Genomic DNA, 15900 nt, shown 5'->3' with positions numbered 1-15900 from the left:
ATTCCAGTAAATCTGCTACACTAAAAGTCCCATTTCATCATCCATGCTCTTCTACATAATCTTAGATTGAATTTGAAGTCTACTTTTGTTAATATTTTGCCTCTAAAGAAAAAATAGTTTTGTTTTTTCCAGATTGTAATTCAGATATCAGCTGGGGACCACGGTGCTCCTCAACATCTGTGAAATGTCTTGTGGCAGATTTACAATATTTTCCAAAATGGCCACAATATTTTTAATCGCACACGCCCATTCCACAACTTTGCAACTCCTCCATCAAGAGATGGAGACAATTGTCTCTCCGTGTACCCAGTGTGCCTTTTGACAGCTTTGACCAACAGAATGCAGCAGAGGTGACTGACTTCTAAAGTGGGTCCGAAGGGCAATATGGTTTCCACCTGGCCCTGTCGTCGCTCAGGACACATGCCTTTGGAGCCCTGAGCAGCGTGGAAGAAGCCAGGTCTCTCTGCAGATGCCCGGCTGGCGACAGCAGGTGAGGAGACCACAGAGAGACAGTCAGGACCTCTCAAAGAGCCCCAGCTGTCCCAGCCCCCACTGCCTGAGCCTGTCCAGCCCAGGCACCAGACACGTGAGTGGGGAAGACTTCACAAAGACTCCAGCTTCAGAGCTCTCTGAATGAAACCACAGGAGGGACGCCAAGAGAGAACCACCCAGTGAGACCAGCCAACCCCCAGAACTGTGAGAGATAATAAAAAATGATTGTTGTTGCTTTATGCCACTAAGTTTGGAATGATTTGTTGTGTGACAATCAATAACCAAGACAATTCAGCTTGAGCCTGAGCAAGTCTATGCTCTGTGGAGCTCAGGAGGCTTCTTGAGATCTCTGCTGATTCAGAAGAAGACGCTGGGTGGTTCACTGGGGTTCCTGTCCTCAGATGCCGCCTCAGTCCTACCTCACGTTAGCTCTACGTGAAGTTCGACCCCAATTTCAGCTCTCAGGGCAAAAGTCATTCACATCAAGCATGTGAGTGAGTAATAGACTGCATGGAAAATCTACGGCTGCTGACCACTTGGGCTTCTATAAATTGGCTGTCCCTGCCCTGGCCGGTTGGCTCAGTGGTAGAGCATTGGCCTGGCGTGCAGAAGTCCAGGGTTCGATTCCCGGCCAGGGTACACAGGAGAAGCGCCCATCTGCTTCTCCACCCCTCCCCCTCTCCTTCCTCTCTGTCTCTTTCTTCCCCTCCTGCAGCGAGGCTCCATTGGAGCAAGGATGGCCCGGGCGCTGGGGATGGCTCCTTGGCCTCTGCCTCAGGTGCTAGAGTGGCTCTTGTCGCAACAGAGCAACGCCTCGGAGGGGCAGAGCGTCGCCCCCTGGTGGGCAGAGCGTCGCCCCCTGGTGGGCGTGCCGGGTGGATCCTGGTCGAGCGCATGCGGGAGTCTGTCTGACTGTCTCTCCCTGTTTCCAGCTTCAGAAAAATACAAACAAACAAAAAAATTGGCTGCCCCTTTCCCACTTCTTCCCATTCTAGTCTGCCTCTCGGGTTGTTTTGGGAACCCAAACTCTTCTCTCACTATGAAGAGTAACTCAGTAAGCCCCGAGCTCCTAATCCAAAACTTCCACACTCAAGAGCGTTAAGAATCCAGCCTTTATCAGAACCTGTTGAGGTTACAGATGAGCAATTTTCCTATGTGTAAGTGCAGTATAAAAAAAAAATCAAAGAACACACAAATAAATAAAGGAAAGTAAAAGTCATCCTCAAATTCTATTACCCAGAGATAACTACTAGTAATGTTTTTGATAAACATCTTGTCAGTGCACCATAATTTTATACAAATGAGATCACATTATTCTTGCAGTTCTGTGTATTTCCCCAGGCATTATTAGTATTAATAACAGTTTTACCATTTGTTTAGCACCTGGTATGTACTTAGTAGTTGTGTAAATGTAACATCATCGAACCCCACCACGACGTTAAGGTGTAGTAGGCCCACCGCCATTACCTTTTTCCTTCAGGACCTTGGTGAGAGGCACAGCTGAGGTTAAAACCCAGGCCCACCTAACCCTGGGTCCTGAGGTCTTTCCACTGAACCATAGGCTCCTATCTGAATCCTTTCTCCAAACCTAAGTACCACTGAGGAGAGACTATCTGGCTCTGCATATCTTGAGCCAGATCTAGTGTCCTGACAAACCCTTGCCTCCTTTTTCAGAGAGCTAGAAGGCTCAGGGCTCCTGGGCTCTGTGTTTGGCTCACTTGCTTGGAGGGCTGAGCCCCTGAGAGGAGAGAAGGCCTGGGCTTTGCAGGAGGAGCAGGGCAGGAACAGCTAGGAGCTCCCTCTGCCTCCATGTCTGCATGATCAAGAGGGCCCTGAGAGCGTGGGGTGGCCTCCAGTGAGTTCAGCATGTGTCATCTGCCTCCTCCCACCTGGGGAATGTTTATCCCGAGTGCTGAAGGCAGTGGTGAAGGCTGCATCAGTGCAGGCCAGCTGAGGGCAGAGGACAGGCCCGGGGGGCAGTCTGTTCTTTTCCCCCAGCCCTAGACACAGTGTGTTCTCTGTCAGCCTTCCCTGATGAGCACATTTTCCAAGCAGAGCTCTGGGAGACCAGCATCTGATCTGTCAGGAACACCCTTCCGGAGGGACCCAGGGTAGCGGCCAAGGTAGTCGACCCCACACTGAGTTACCACAGCCCCAGAAGTGGGGAGGGACGGCCTCTGGGGAGGCCCTGGCCTTTCCTCTGACAGCCTTCCTGAGCTAATTATGAAGGCGAATTCAAACCTGAATTAGCAGCCTGTCTCCCAGCTGTTCCTGCAGCTGCTGACACTTGAGGGAGGCAAGGGCCGCTGGTTCCCGTCTCAGCCCCACAATCACAGCCTCCCCTCGAGGGGGAGCCTGCCTGCTGGAGGCCCCTTTGCTGCCAGAGCTGTCACCCCTACAGTCAGGGGAGGGGTTGAAAGTCAGACTTGGAATCTGTAAACCTCAGATTTGAATCCTGGCTGCCCATCTGAATCCCTGGCAAGCCTGGACAATTTGCTTACCTTCTCTGATGTTGAGGCCCACCATCACCTTGTTCAGTTTCCTCCACAGAAGCAGATCCTGAGAGAGTGACTCGACTGCAAGTAGTTTCATCGGGAGGTGATTCCAAGAGGCGCCAGCAGGCAAGTGGGTAAGGAAGGACAGTAAGCCCACAGTGATGTATCACCAAGCAAGTGGCCAAAACTGACGCTTAATCCCACTGGAGACTCTGGAGACAGTATAGAAGTGACTGGAATTATTCACCCGCACCCCCCACCCCCAGGGGCCAGGGAGTTGGGGTACTGATCCCCCAAATTGTCAGTTATTTATTGGTTAAGGGCTGCAATGGGGAGGGATCAGAGTGATCACGGGTCCCTCTGGCTGCCCCACGCACAGGCCAAGCCGGTTTCTGCGGCAGGCACAGACCAAGGAGATGGAAGGAAATGTTTGCTAGCCACGCCCCTTCCTCTTGCCTTCTTCTCGCTGGGGGGCACAGTATACAGACACACGCCCGGAGGCGCCGCAGTCCCCACGAGGCTGTGGGCAAGACTGAGACAATCACACAGAAGCCAGCCTTGGTGTCCTTGGGCCTGAAGTGGGTCTCTGGATGGTTGCCTCCAGGATACTTGTTAAAATGGCTCCTGCTGAGTCTTCTGTTACTTGCACAAGCATGTGGTTCTTCACCGAAACAAGGCGGGTGCCTTTGATTCTTTCCTGAGGAGCCTGCCAATGGGTAAGTAAGACATGGTTTATCTAGTCATCCTGCCACAAATAAATGAAAACATCTCTCTTGAGTGGCTTAAGTCCAGAATGAAGCCCGAAACTCCCCTTCTGTAAAAGAATAGGGTTGGACAAGGTGACAGCTGAGGTGGGTTCCAGCCCTGGAGTCCAGCATGGAAGAGGGCGTCACTGTGGTAACATCCTGTGACTCCCAGCTGTCCTTGCACTCTAGCTGAGGTAGCTGAGGAAGTGTGAGGCCCTCAGAGACTATCCTAGGCTGTTGCTACATCTTTCACCAAACTTCTGGGCAAGAGGACTGTTGGACAGGAAGGGAGGGGGTAGGAACATGCCCAGCAGAGGCTTCTGGGCAGAAGGAGGCCAAAAGCTGTGCGCCAGTCAGGACAAGTGTCAGAACCATTGAAAATGAAAGTTTCAATTGACAATGAAAGTTTAGAATGGGTTTCCATGAATATATGTGTGGTGTGTTTGGAGGGGGTTGTATTTATCTAGCTGATTTTAGAGACCAGAATCATAGCAAATGGGAAAGTGGTATCTTCCCCTTAACCTGTTGTAGATTTGAAATTCAGAGAAGAGTTCTTCTGCTAGTGCATGGTGTACATGTGTGTCATGGGCACGTGTGGTCTGACGTCCCCTAGCTTCCAGGCCTTTTTTTTTAAAAAGCTTTTATTTATAGATTTTATAGAGAGGAGAGAGAGAGAGAGATCAACTCACAGTAGTAGTAGTTGCTTCTCATATGTACCTTGACTGGGCAAGCCTGAGGTTTCAAACCGGCGACCTCAGCGTTCTGAGTCCATGCTTCAGGACCTCTGAATGGCACCTGCAAGTGCTTGGAGATGGGAAGAGAAACATATAGCAGTGCCGGGCACTGCGTGGCACCCGCACAGACATCACACTCATGGCCTGCGAGGTAAAGGTGGTCAAACCTACCGCACAGACTGTGAAGACAGGGTCTGATGGGATCGACACTCAGGACTGGCAGAGCCGCTCCCTCTGGTCTGTTCTTGCTCCCACGGCTTGTCCCTGCACGGCTGGGGCGAGTCATGTCACCTCTCTGATCCTCATTCTACCGTCTGGGAGAGAGGGGCCGCCTGTGGTTGGAGGCACATCTGATTATTCTTATTCTGCTCAGTCCTCCACTTTAGAGTAGAGCTAGAATTAAATGGCATTTATGAGTTTTTTAAAAATTGTCAAGTGCCATGACAATTAAAGGATTATAATTATTTTCCACAATGATAATAATAAGCTAAATCTGATTCTGGCATAAAAATGTAAATAGCTGAAATTCAATGATGTAGAACAAATCAATTTGGGGGAAATTATACTCCATCTGCATTTCACAAAGCTGGTGGAAATGCACATGGCCACAGCCGCGAGGGGGACCAGGAGAAGGGGAAGGCTCATTAATTCAGCAAGGCTGTCCGATTCCTGTTGACTCAAAGGCACAACAATTTGTTCATGAATAACTCTGCTGGGCTTAGTAAAGATACAGTGATTAAAATATATTCTTACAGCCTTTAAAAGACTTTAAGTGATCATTTGTATTCTAAATAGGTCTCACTGTCACAACCTCCTTAAAATGTTGGATTACAAAGTAATCCCAAACAGAGGCTGGCTGCTGGCAGTGCTCCTGCTGCTTTTGTCAGGTCCAGCCGGGTGCCCATTGAGCTGAGACAATAGACCGGATCAATAAATACACACAACCAGAGTTTAGGCATCTAATCAAATGAAACCTTCAATCAGGTTAATCCGATACTGCTTTGGCAATCTTGCTAGATAAATCTCGAATTCGGATTGTCTATCTTATTATCCAGCTGTGTCTCCCACCCTATGACTCAGCTTTGAGTTTGGAAGGACATGTTCCTTCTTGATCTGTGGTCTTTGCTTCGCCTTTTTAAAGCCTCATTAACATCAATGACCTAGAGTTCCTCTATTTGCCCCTATTTTCTCACTCAGGACCTCTTATCCCTTAATTATCTACTAAGCACTGCGTTCCCATCCACTCTGACGGAGCTTTGTGGGAATCGCAGCTGGTGGTGCCTGCGAGCGGAGGCGACTATTTTGAATGAGAGGGAGGAGCCATCTCTTGGAGGCATCTCAGATGACAGGCCCATGAGATGTAAGGGCAGTGCTGGACTCCACACAGAGAGAAGAGAACAGCATCGTGTTGAATGGGAAGCCTGAAGCAGCTCTGTCTGAAACCAGAGTGTCCTTAACTTCCTCATGAAAATAGCCCTCTTGGTTTTTCTTTCAAACCCTCTAAATGGGAAGCTCATGAGGAATCGACCTTCTTCCATTCCCTCCATCTTTCAATCTCTCCCTCTCTTCCTGCCCAGGGCAACTCTGCTACCAACTGCCCCCATGCCCTCCAGCCAACAAAGGCCCCGTGCATGTCAATCCATGTAAATAGGAGCATGGAGTTTGACAGATGGACGGTTGGTTCAACTAATAACTACCTTTTAAATCCCATTTTGGACTCAGTTACAACATCCAGCAAAGTAAACTTTCTAATTCCAGATTTTTTTTTCTTATTGTAACTCATGCGTCCAACCATGTGTTTCAATTTTAAGGCTTGAAAAATATGGTAAGCATGATTCTGAGACCTTACACTGGCCTAAGTCCCTTCTGACTCATTCACAGCTGTCTTCAAGCTCAGGACAATCTACACCTTCTCTGCCAAATGCCTTTTAGGCCAGGCTGGGTGATGAAGGAAAAGCCTGTGTCTCTCAAACACCCTCAGTGGTCCCCTTCTTGCCCTGAGAATGCCCATTATGTTCAGGAAGAAAAAACCAGACCAAGTCAAAGGCCATTGAATCAGTCTTATTTTCTCTGCACTTTTGTTTCCCAAATTTTTCTACATTGCTTCTAATTTGGTTTATTAGAAAAGGGAAGCCCTGGCCGGTTGGCTCAGCGGTAGAGCATCGGCCTAGCGTGCGGAGGACTCGGGTTCGATTCCCGGCCAGGGCACACAGGAGAAGCGCCCATTTGCTTCTCCACCCCTCCGCCACGCTTTCCTCTCTGTCTCTCTCTTCCCCTCCCGCAGCCAAGGTTCCATTGGAGCAAAAATGGCCCGGGCGCTGGGGATGGCTCTGTGGCCTCTGCCTCAGGCGCTAGAGTGGCTCTGGTCGCAACATGGCGACGCCCAGGATGGGCAGAGCATCGCCCCCTGGTGGGCAGAGCGTCACCCCCTGGTGGGCATGCTGGGTGGATCCCGGTCGGGCGCATGCAGGAGTCTGTCTGACTGTCTCTCCCTGTTTCCAGCTTCAGAAAAATGAAAAAAAAAAACAAAAAACAAAAAAGAAAAGGGAAGAAATTAAAAATCATTGATCTAGAAATTATGGAATATCTTGGTGGTTATTGCATTAAAACCAGCCAGCTAAAGTGGGTTTGAAAGATCTTAGAGGGCAATCTCTGACTCAAAGTCTGTGCGAGTCAAGAGTGGGAGAGTCCACAGGCCAAGGAGCAGCCCAGCGGCACCCCCTCCTTGGGAACACACATTTGGAGACATGTGAGTGCTGTCTTCTCACATCCATATCCTGGAAATAAGGAGAGAGAGAGATAGAATGACCTTTTGGACATGGGACCTTCCCTCCAGTGTGGCCTGATAACCCTTTACTGGCCTGTCTTCCTCAAAGCTATATTTTCATGAGCACATGAACCTTAATGAATACTTGTTAAATAAATGAATAAAGCATAGGAAAGGAAAGAGAACTGGAAAAGAACATATATTGGCTGCCTCAAATGCTTTTGGGGAGAATTAGGTATGTATATATGAACGGGTGGATATATGAATAAATAAATAAACAAAGATTGTCATTCATCGAGAGATATGGTTGATGGGAGCACCCATACCATTTATATTTCTCTCTCTCTCCTGATACTCTATAATTTAATTGACAATATTAAATGTGTCTCTATATGACCCCACTGTCCTCCTTTCTACCATCCCTCTTACCTTACCTCCTCTACATATACACACATACCCTTCACAAATGGCACAGTTTCTAGGAGGAATAAAAACAACGGGGAGCACATTCTAAGTGCCTCTTTTCACTTCATAATTTACAGCCAGATCAGTACAAGTCGGGGAACATCCCGAGGTCCCCTGACTGGGAACATAATTTCCAGCAGCATAGTCTCTACAATGACCTGTCATCACCACAGTGAATCACATACTAACAGAGTACTCACTACCACCCCCAAAGCCTGGCCAACTGGTCCTAATATTTGGATGACGCTTATTTTCTAACAGCCATATTCATTTTCACATGCCTTTCAAGTGGAAGCCACCTGCTTTTGAGTGTCCTTTTGGCTCTTTCACAGTCAAAAGAAGTAAGTATTAAACTCTTAAAATCTTGAAGAAGAAGAATGGAGATTTAGGGATGGGTTTTCTGGGAGAAGTGGCACATTGTTCCGACTGCTTTTCCCATGAGAAGCCACCAACCCAGCCTATGTTCCACAACCTTTGAATGCAGTGCAGTAAAAACCTGTATTTTGTCACAACTTCTCCAGAACCAGCAAATAACCTGCATAACTCCTTTTCGGAAGTACGTACACAGTCACAGTCAAAATATAATATTGACTTGTGGCCAATGAGTCCCTGCCCCACACTGACCCATGCCTCATTCAACCCAGGTTTTCCTTTCTTCTCCTTCTCCTCTGCAATTCGGGACACGGGGATTGAATGCAGTGGGCATGCCTCCTCTCCAGCCTGCTCCCACCCACTTATTGCACCGTTAACATCTGAGCCCACCCACCCAGCCTCTCCACCAGCGTCTCCGCCCCTTGGCAGTCTCCACCAACCACAATTCTTTGCAGTTACAAGCTCAAATGTTGCTTCTCGCCGCAAATAAAGCACATACATCACTCACTGCAGTGTTCAGGGCTGCCTGAGGGTGACACTGTTGCACTCATGCTAGGGTCTGCAAAGTGCCTTTTATGTAACCAACATTGCCCCCTGAGAGCAAATGCAGTGGTACTGTCTTCAGCCTAGGTCCTGGGCTGCATCTGGGAGATCTATGGGATGGGATCTACAAAGCTGCTCTCCCATCTATCTTGTTTCTCAGATTGAACCACACTGATCCCCCACACTACCTAGCTGCCTTTGTCTGACTTCCATCCTTCCATCTTACCTACTTTTCTTTCTCAGGCTTGATTATCCATACCAACAGAAGGAATTCAGGAAGCCCCTCCAAGTTTAAGACCAGATCTCAAATTGCTCAGCCAGTCTTTGTTAAACGTCGTGGCTGATCTTTTCCCCACAAGAATTGATCCAAGTGTTTCTTATTATCCAAGCCAGCCTTCCATGGCTCCTTCGGGGATGCCTTGCTATAGCAGCTCCTCCTGCCACAGCACGGGAAAACATGTGTGCTGGTGGTAGGCTCCCTAATGATGAATTTGCTGTATAAATCCGAGCTTCCCTCCACTTTACCCTCTACTTCTATTAGGACAGTTTGCTACTTCATCTAAAATGCCTTTTCTGCCTTCAACGCTTAGCATCCCTGAAACCTTCCAAGAACCACTCACACAAAGTCCTTTTTTCTGGTCTCTTGCATGAAACTTCCTGTGAATTTCTCATGTTTCTACTAGTGATTTGCTCGTATAAATATAAATAGTTCAGAGCCAACCTGACTGCAAACCTCAGGGTAGCAGGTCACGTTCAGGAGAGCTGGCTCAGCTGGAGCAAGGCGACGTTGAACTAGTCCCAGTGTGCTGACCATTGACTTCCTCATGCCTAGTCTTTTATATCTTAGAACAGAGTTAGGTGTCTATGACGATTAGATTAAATGCCAATGTCCAATTCGCAATATCAAGAGAGAGTCCTTGTAGGCATCCTCCATTTAAACCAATTCACAGGGTCTGCATTTGTTTAGTTTCCTCTCCAAAACTGTAATTTTAATGTCAGAGTAGGTTCCACTATTTCTCTCAGGGCTTCCAGTACTGTAGTGTGTGTACCTGATTCACCTACACTTGTTTATATTATAATTCCAACAAGTTGGCAGTACCAGAAGATGTCTCTGTGGCTCAGGTCTATGATCATTATTTTAATCTAAGAAGCAGAAAACTGTGCCTTGGGAAAAATCCCACTCAGACTCAGGCCTTCAAAATATAACCTGCACAATGTTGGGTTCACTGATGATCTACATAAGGTTATGTCCTCAGAGCATGCTCAGATCCAAGTCTGAAAGAATAGAGATCTTTTGTGACTGGCTAGGTGTTTATCGGACCTGATTTCTCTTCCTCCTGGCCATATGGCTAAATAACAGTTCCCAGCCTCCCTTGCAATTCAGAGCAGTCATGTGACTGGGTTCTGACAAAGGAAACCCCAGTGGATATACTGTGCACCACTCTGGGCCTCGGCTAGAAAGCCATCTCACATCTGCCACAGCACGGGAAAACATGTGTGCTGGTGGTAGGCTCCCTAATGATGAATTTGCTGTATAAATCCGAGCTTCCCTCCACTTTACCCTCTACTTCTATTAGGACAGTTTGCTACTTCATCTAAAATGCCTTTTCTGCCTTCAACGCTTAGCATCCCTGAAACCTTCCAAGAACCACATTTTCGCCCCTTTCATTCTCCTGGCTGAATGCAGATGTGCTCTGCTGCGTTGGAAGGATGTGCTGAAGATGGAAGCCCAATTTCCTGAATCACCACTTGTAGAAGAACTGTCTACCATTTAAACAAATATTTTGGACTAGGTGCGAATAAGAAGTGAACTTTTATCATGTTTAAGCCATATACGTTTATTTATTATACCAGCTAACATTACTTTACGTAATGCTACGTCTTGGTGGGGTAGCCCGTCACACACAGAAACTTCTTAAAATTCTCTTCAGATATCTTCTCCCCTCCTTCTCCCCCCTAGTCAATCATTGTCCCCTTCTATGAATCAATGTTTCCCACTCACAAACCTGCATACATCCACTTTCTCTGAAACGTGAGTCCACCTCTTATTCTAACCACTTTTATCTTGAGGGGCTGCTTTTAACCTTATCCTGAAACTTTGGTAAATTTAAAAGCCTTCCTACTGACTCATATTTTACCTGAACAAGTTAAATATGCTCTCTAACAATTTTCTTTAATCCTGGCCAAAGTAAACCACCCCATTTCAAATTAAACAGGAAAAATAATTTTTGGAATTCAAAAATAATCTAATATAAAATAATTAAAATAATGTGGTTTTATTGTACAATGATCATTAGAAAAGCATTATTTGTTGTATTAAATGATATAGGAGAGACTCTGCTGTAAGAAACACCAATTCTCCTCAAGCCTCAGTGATAAAGCCCAACCAAAATGTACCTCTCAACCATACAAAGTCTGCTTCACATCCAGGAGACACCAGTCGCTGTGCTCCATGGGATAGCTCAGGGATCCAGGCTGCTTTGATCCTATGACCCCATCATCTCAATATGTATTTACACAGCAGAGGCAGAGAACACTGCAGCCTCTTACACTGGTAGTTAAATGCCTTGACCTGCATATGACACATTATCTCCAGACACAATTCATGGACCAGTACAAGTCACACAGTTCTTCCAAACTTGAAAAGAGTTGTGATGTGCCATCTTTTCATGTGCCCAGAGGGAAAGGGGAACTGACATGAGTGAGCAGTATGTACTAGAAGACTCTACCTTTGAAACATTTTTTCTTTGTTTCTTTCTTTTTAAAAAATTAAATGAGAGGTAGGGAGGCAGACAGGCTCCCACATGTGCCCCAACTGGGATCCACTCAGTAAGCCCCTACTGGGTGTTGCACTACCCATCACTACCCATCTGGGGTTGCTGCTCTGTTGCTTGGCAATTGAGCTACTTTTAGAGCCTGAGGGAAGGCCATGGAGCCATCCTCAGCACCCAGGGCCAACTTGCTTGAACCATTTGAGCCATGATTAAAGGAAGAGAAAAGAGAGAGAGGAGAGAGAGAGAGAGAGAAAGAGAGAGAGAGAGAGAGAGAAGGAGGAGGGGCAGATAAGCAAATGGTCACTTTCTTCTGTGTGCCCTGACTGGGAATTGAATGCAAGACTTCCACACATCTGGCTGATGCTCTACTGCTGAGCCAACCAGCCAGGGCCTCTTTCTTTTTTTTAGATAGAGAGAGACAAGGAGGGAGAGAGAGAGGAAAGAGAGATGAGAAGCATCAATTCATAGCTGCTTCACTTGTTTTACATTGGTTACTTCTCATATGTGCCTTGATCAGGGGCTCAAGCTGAGCATGAATCTTGCCAGTGCACTTGGGATCATGTCGATGATTCTTGGCTCAAGCTGGTGCTCCCTGCTCATGCTGGTGACCTCAGGGTTTTGAACTGGAGATGTCAGAGTCTCAGGTCAATTGCTCCATCCACTGTACCACCACTGGTCAGGCTGAAACTTCTGATTATGGTTTCTTAATATTTATATTAGGGTCTTTCAGTCAGTTCCAGTTTTCCTCAAAAATATTCCCATAATTTAAACTTCTTTTTTGTTAAATCATTTGGGTCTTCCAACTCCAGTTAGTTAGCATGAGTGCAATGTAAGGAAACTAGTTTCCTTTAATAAAAAAACAAGAGCAAAGACATCAAGAATTTCAAGAGGACTGGACCATTTCTTGGGAGACATGCTTAATGGGGCAGGGGAGACGGCTTCTCCTCTCTTATTCCCAAATTGTGTAGCTTCCTCACATGAACAAAATACCCAGAGCCTCCATCATTTTAGCAAGGTTTAATTAAAACTGACCTAAAATAAGAAAATCCAGTCATTGTTTTCATTCCTAGATGCCTATGTTTAGTTGAGTCACACATAAGCAGAGAAAAGAAAAATTAGCTTAATTTTTTGGCTGCAGGGAAGAGTGTGAATTGGTTTTCTGTCACTTGTGGGGAACATCTTGTGTCTTCCCTCAGCTGGGTTTCTCTGATGAGATTGCTTCTTCCCACCCTCCTGAAGGCCTCTGAGGACAAGTTGCAGCTTGACTGTGACCTGCAGAAACCAATAGAGCTCACAGACAGACCGGCTCAGAGTCGGTAGGGTCAGGGAGCTCCTGAGAACAGGGGGTCGGCCTGGGCTTCTGAGCGATTGGAAGCTGCTGCCAAGAGTAGAAAAGGTGTTCTCACATACAGACACTTGTCTTCACCAGACGAGAGCTGAGTGCCACAGGGGCATTCAGAAACCTATCTCCTGTTTTGAAAAAATGATCAGGGAAACTTCCAGGATTCCCCAGGTGAGGAGGAATGGCTGCAGAGAGGCCGTGAATGCAGCATGTAAGAACACATTGCTAGAGTCTGTCTGACTTACTTCGAATCCCAGCTCTGTGACTAGTCAGCTCTGGAACCTTGAACATGTTATTCAACCTTTCTGTGCCTGCTTCCTCTCACATAAGGGTAATATATACTGCACAGGGTTATTGTGAGGATTAGCCGAGTTCCTGAGAACAGTGCCTGGCTTATAGTAAGTGCCTAATAAATGTGGGCCTTTGTTATTATCGCAAGGGCACGACTTGTCTCAGGGAGTTCCTGCCCATTCCTTGCGGCAGCCTCTCACACGTCCTACTCCCAGGAGCACCTCTCTATTTCAGTACCAGAGAGCTTTTACTTTATTTTAAAGCCATGAAGCTGATCGCCTCGATGGACCAATGCACCAGCAATGCTAGATCTTTGGGATGGGAGAGATGTCAGAAGGATCCCACAAACAATCCAGGATTTGAGTCCAATAGTAAGGCTGTTGTGGGAACAACCTAGAATAGAGAATCTCTCAGCAAACCCAGAGCAGACTCAGGCCCTGGAGTAACCATGGAAACAGGAGCCCCCAGAGGCATCCAGGGTGTGGGATGGGGAAATGGGTGGATGGATGGATCAATCGATGGGAGATGGATGGGTAATTGGGTGGGTGGGTGAAACTTTCACAGAAGAGTGAGGGCCTGGGGGCAGCATCTGTGAACACCTCTGAGCTGGGGGAGGTCTGTAGGGCTGGGAATGTGCCTCAGGTAGAGAGTGGGCACGACCGAGCACAAGCAGGCCAGCCCCGAAAAGGAGTCTCTCCCTGAGGGACTTCGGCTGAGTTAGAAGAGGTAGAGATCTAAGGAGGAGTGGGTTTTCAGCTGCTGTAGTGTCCAAGTCTGGTTTCGGGCTGGACAGTATTACCTACTTTTATTATAAACTTACAACCAAGAACCAGGACTGATACCAATATTCGTGTGCATTGTGTGGATAAGTTCAGGATTGAAAACATCATTCTGAAGAAAGGAAAACAAAGTCCTGTCTGAGACTGAGAGACCATTTCTCATGCTGGCCCAGGACTTCTCGAGATCCAGGGCACCCTGGAAACCGTTAGCCAGCTTGCAGTAAGCACAGCCTGGACCGCTCTGTGCCCCTCTCCCTACCTTGGGGGAAATGGACACAAAACGTAGCTTCTACTTGTCTGTCAATAACAAAGAATGCTGGTGTCACAATTTCTCTTCTTTCTGCGCCCTCCTCCACCTCTCCCAGTTCCATGGGGCCATATGAATGTGTTCTGGTGGAAGGAATGTGGGCAGAAGTGAAGTCTGCCACTTCCAAGCATGGCCATGAAAACCTCTCGTGCCTCCTCCCTGCTGTCTTCCCTCGTCTCCCATCTCGATGCAGAGGATTCAGGGAAGGGTTTCAAGGCCTTCAAGGCTGGCAGAGTTGTAGGGGGAAGAAACATGGGTTCTAAGAGCATGTGGAAGACTCCTTCCAAACATCCAATTAGACTGCGACATGAGTGAAAAACGATCCTTTTATTCTGTACACTAATCCTGCACCTACGTGAGATCTTTAAGAGGGGCAGATTTTGGAACCAGAGAGCTATGTTTGAATCTAAATACTCCACTTAATGGGTATCAGTAAAATGGGATTAATAATAGTACCCAAGAGAGGGCGAGAAGTAAGCAGAAAGCTTAGCACAGGGATGACCACATCAGAAGCACTCAGTAATTGGTACTAGTCATAATTAACATTTGAAGGACCTGCCATGTGCCAGACCTTGCTCTATAGCTCTTACAGCTTCTGTTAATTCTCACAACAGCCTCACAAGTTAGGGACTATCATAGGTGTGCTGTGTTTTGTTTTGTGACAGTGACAGAGAGGGGACAGATAGGTACAGACAGATAGGAAGGGAGAGAGATGAGAAGCATCAATTCTTTGTTGCAGCACCTTAGTTGTTCATTGATTGCTTTCTCATATGTGCCTTGACTGGGGTCTACAGCAGACTGAGGACCCCCTGTTTAAACCAGCAACCTTGGGCCCAAGCCAGCGACCATGGGGTCATGTCTATGATCCCACGCTCAAGTGAGCGACCTGTGCTCAAGCTGGTGACATTGGGGTTTTGAACCTGGATCCTCTGCATCCCAGTCCAATGCTGTATCCACTGCACCACTGCCTGGTCAGGTGGGACTACCTTAGGTTTTAAAGATAAGGACCACAAGGCATGAAGAGGTTAAATGTTTTCTCCAAGGGTACATGGCTAGAAGAGCTGGACAGGGACCCAGGCAGTCCAGCTCCATAGCACGTGCCTCCCTTATCCCTCTACTCCTATCCTCATCGTCATCACTCCCAGCTTCCTCTTCTCCACTCCCTTCATCTTCATCAGCTCCCTGCAGTGGGGAATGGTTGTCAAGACACCTCTACTCCCTGAACACAAGTGAGAGCCTTGGGCTGAACTGTTTTATCTGGTGTCCCACTGGGGCCATAGAGTAGGACCAGAGGGAGGGGTTTGGGGCTTCAGCCCAGCTGCCAGTCACACAGTAGGGTCAGGAGAGGAGGGACAGCAGAAGCAGAAGACATGCTTGAGGCAGAGGGAAAGAGAGCCTCTGAGGCTCTGGGGTTCAAACTCCACGCTGTGGGCTTTCAGGATGCTGGGGCTGGAGGGGAAAGACAGCCAGGCCCTGGACGTCAGTGAGAGTGAGACTGAGGGGCCCCACCTAGGAGCATGCTGTCTAAATGTAATCAAGTTTATCTTAATTATCCCCGCCCTGTCCCAGCATGTTCAGAGGAACTCAGTGAAGGGCCCCCAGTGGAGTGGGACCCAGAGGGCTTGCAGGACAGCTTCCCAAGGAAAAGGGACCTGGAGCAGGACATGCAAGAGGCAGGGCCTCGAGGCTCCAGCCGCTTAGGAGCAGACCCTGTATATGTCAGCATGCACGGGGCATCTGGCCCCCTTTCACTAAAGGACTCAGAAAGAGACCTTCAGAAACAACCTTTTCCT

Source organism: Saccopteryx bilineata, chromosome 3 (assembly GCF_036850765.1).
Source record: "Saccopteryx bilineata isolate mSacBil1 chromosome 3, mSacBil1_pri_phased_curated, whole genome shotgun sequence".
Classification (NCBI taxonomy): Eukaryota; Metazoa; Chordata; class Mammalia; order Chiroptera; family Emballonuridae; genus Saccopteryx; species Saccopteryx bilineata.
The sequence above is the reverse complement of the archived record's forward strand: the minus strand, read 5'-3'. Positions refer to the sequence as shown.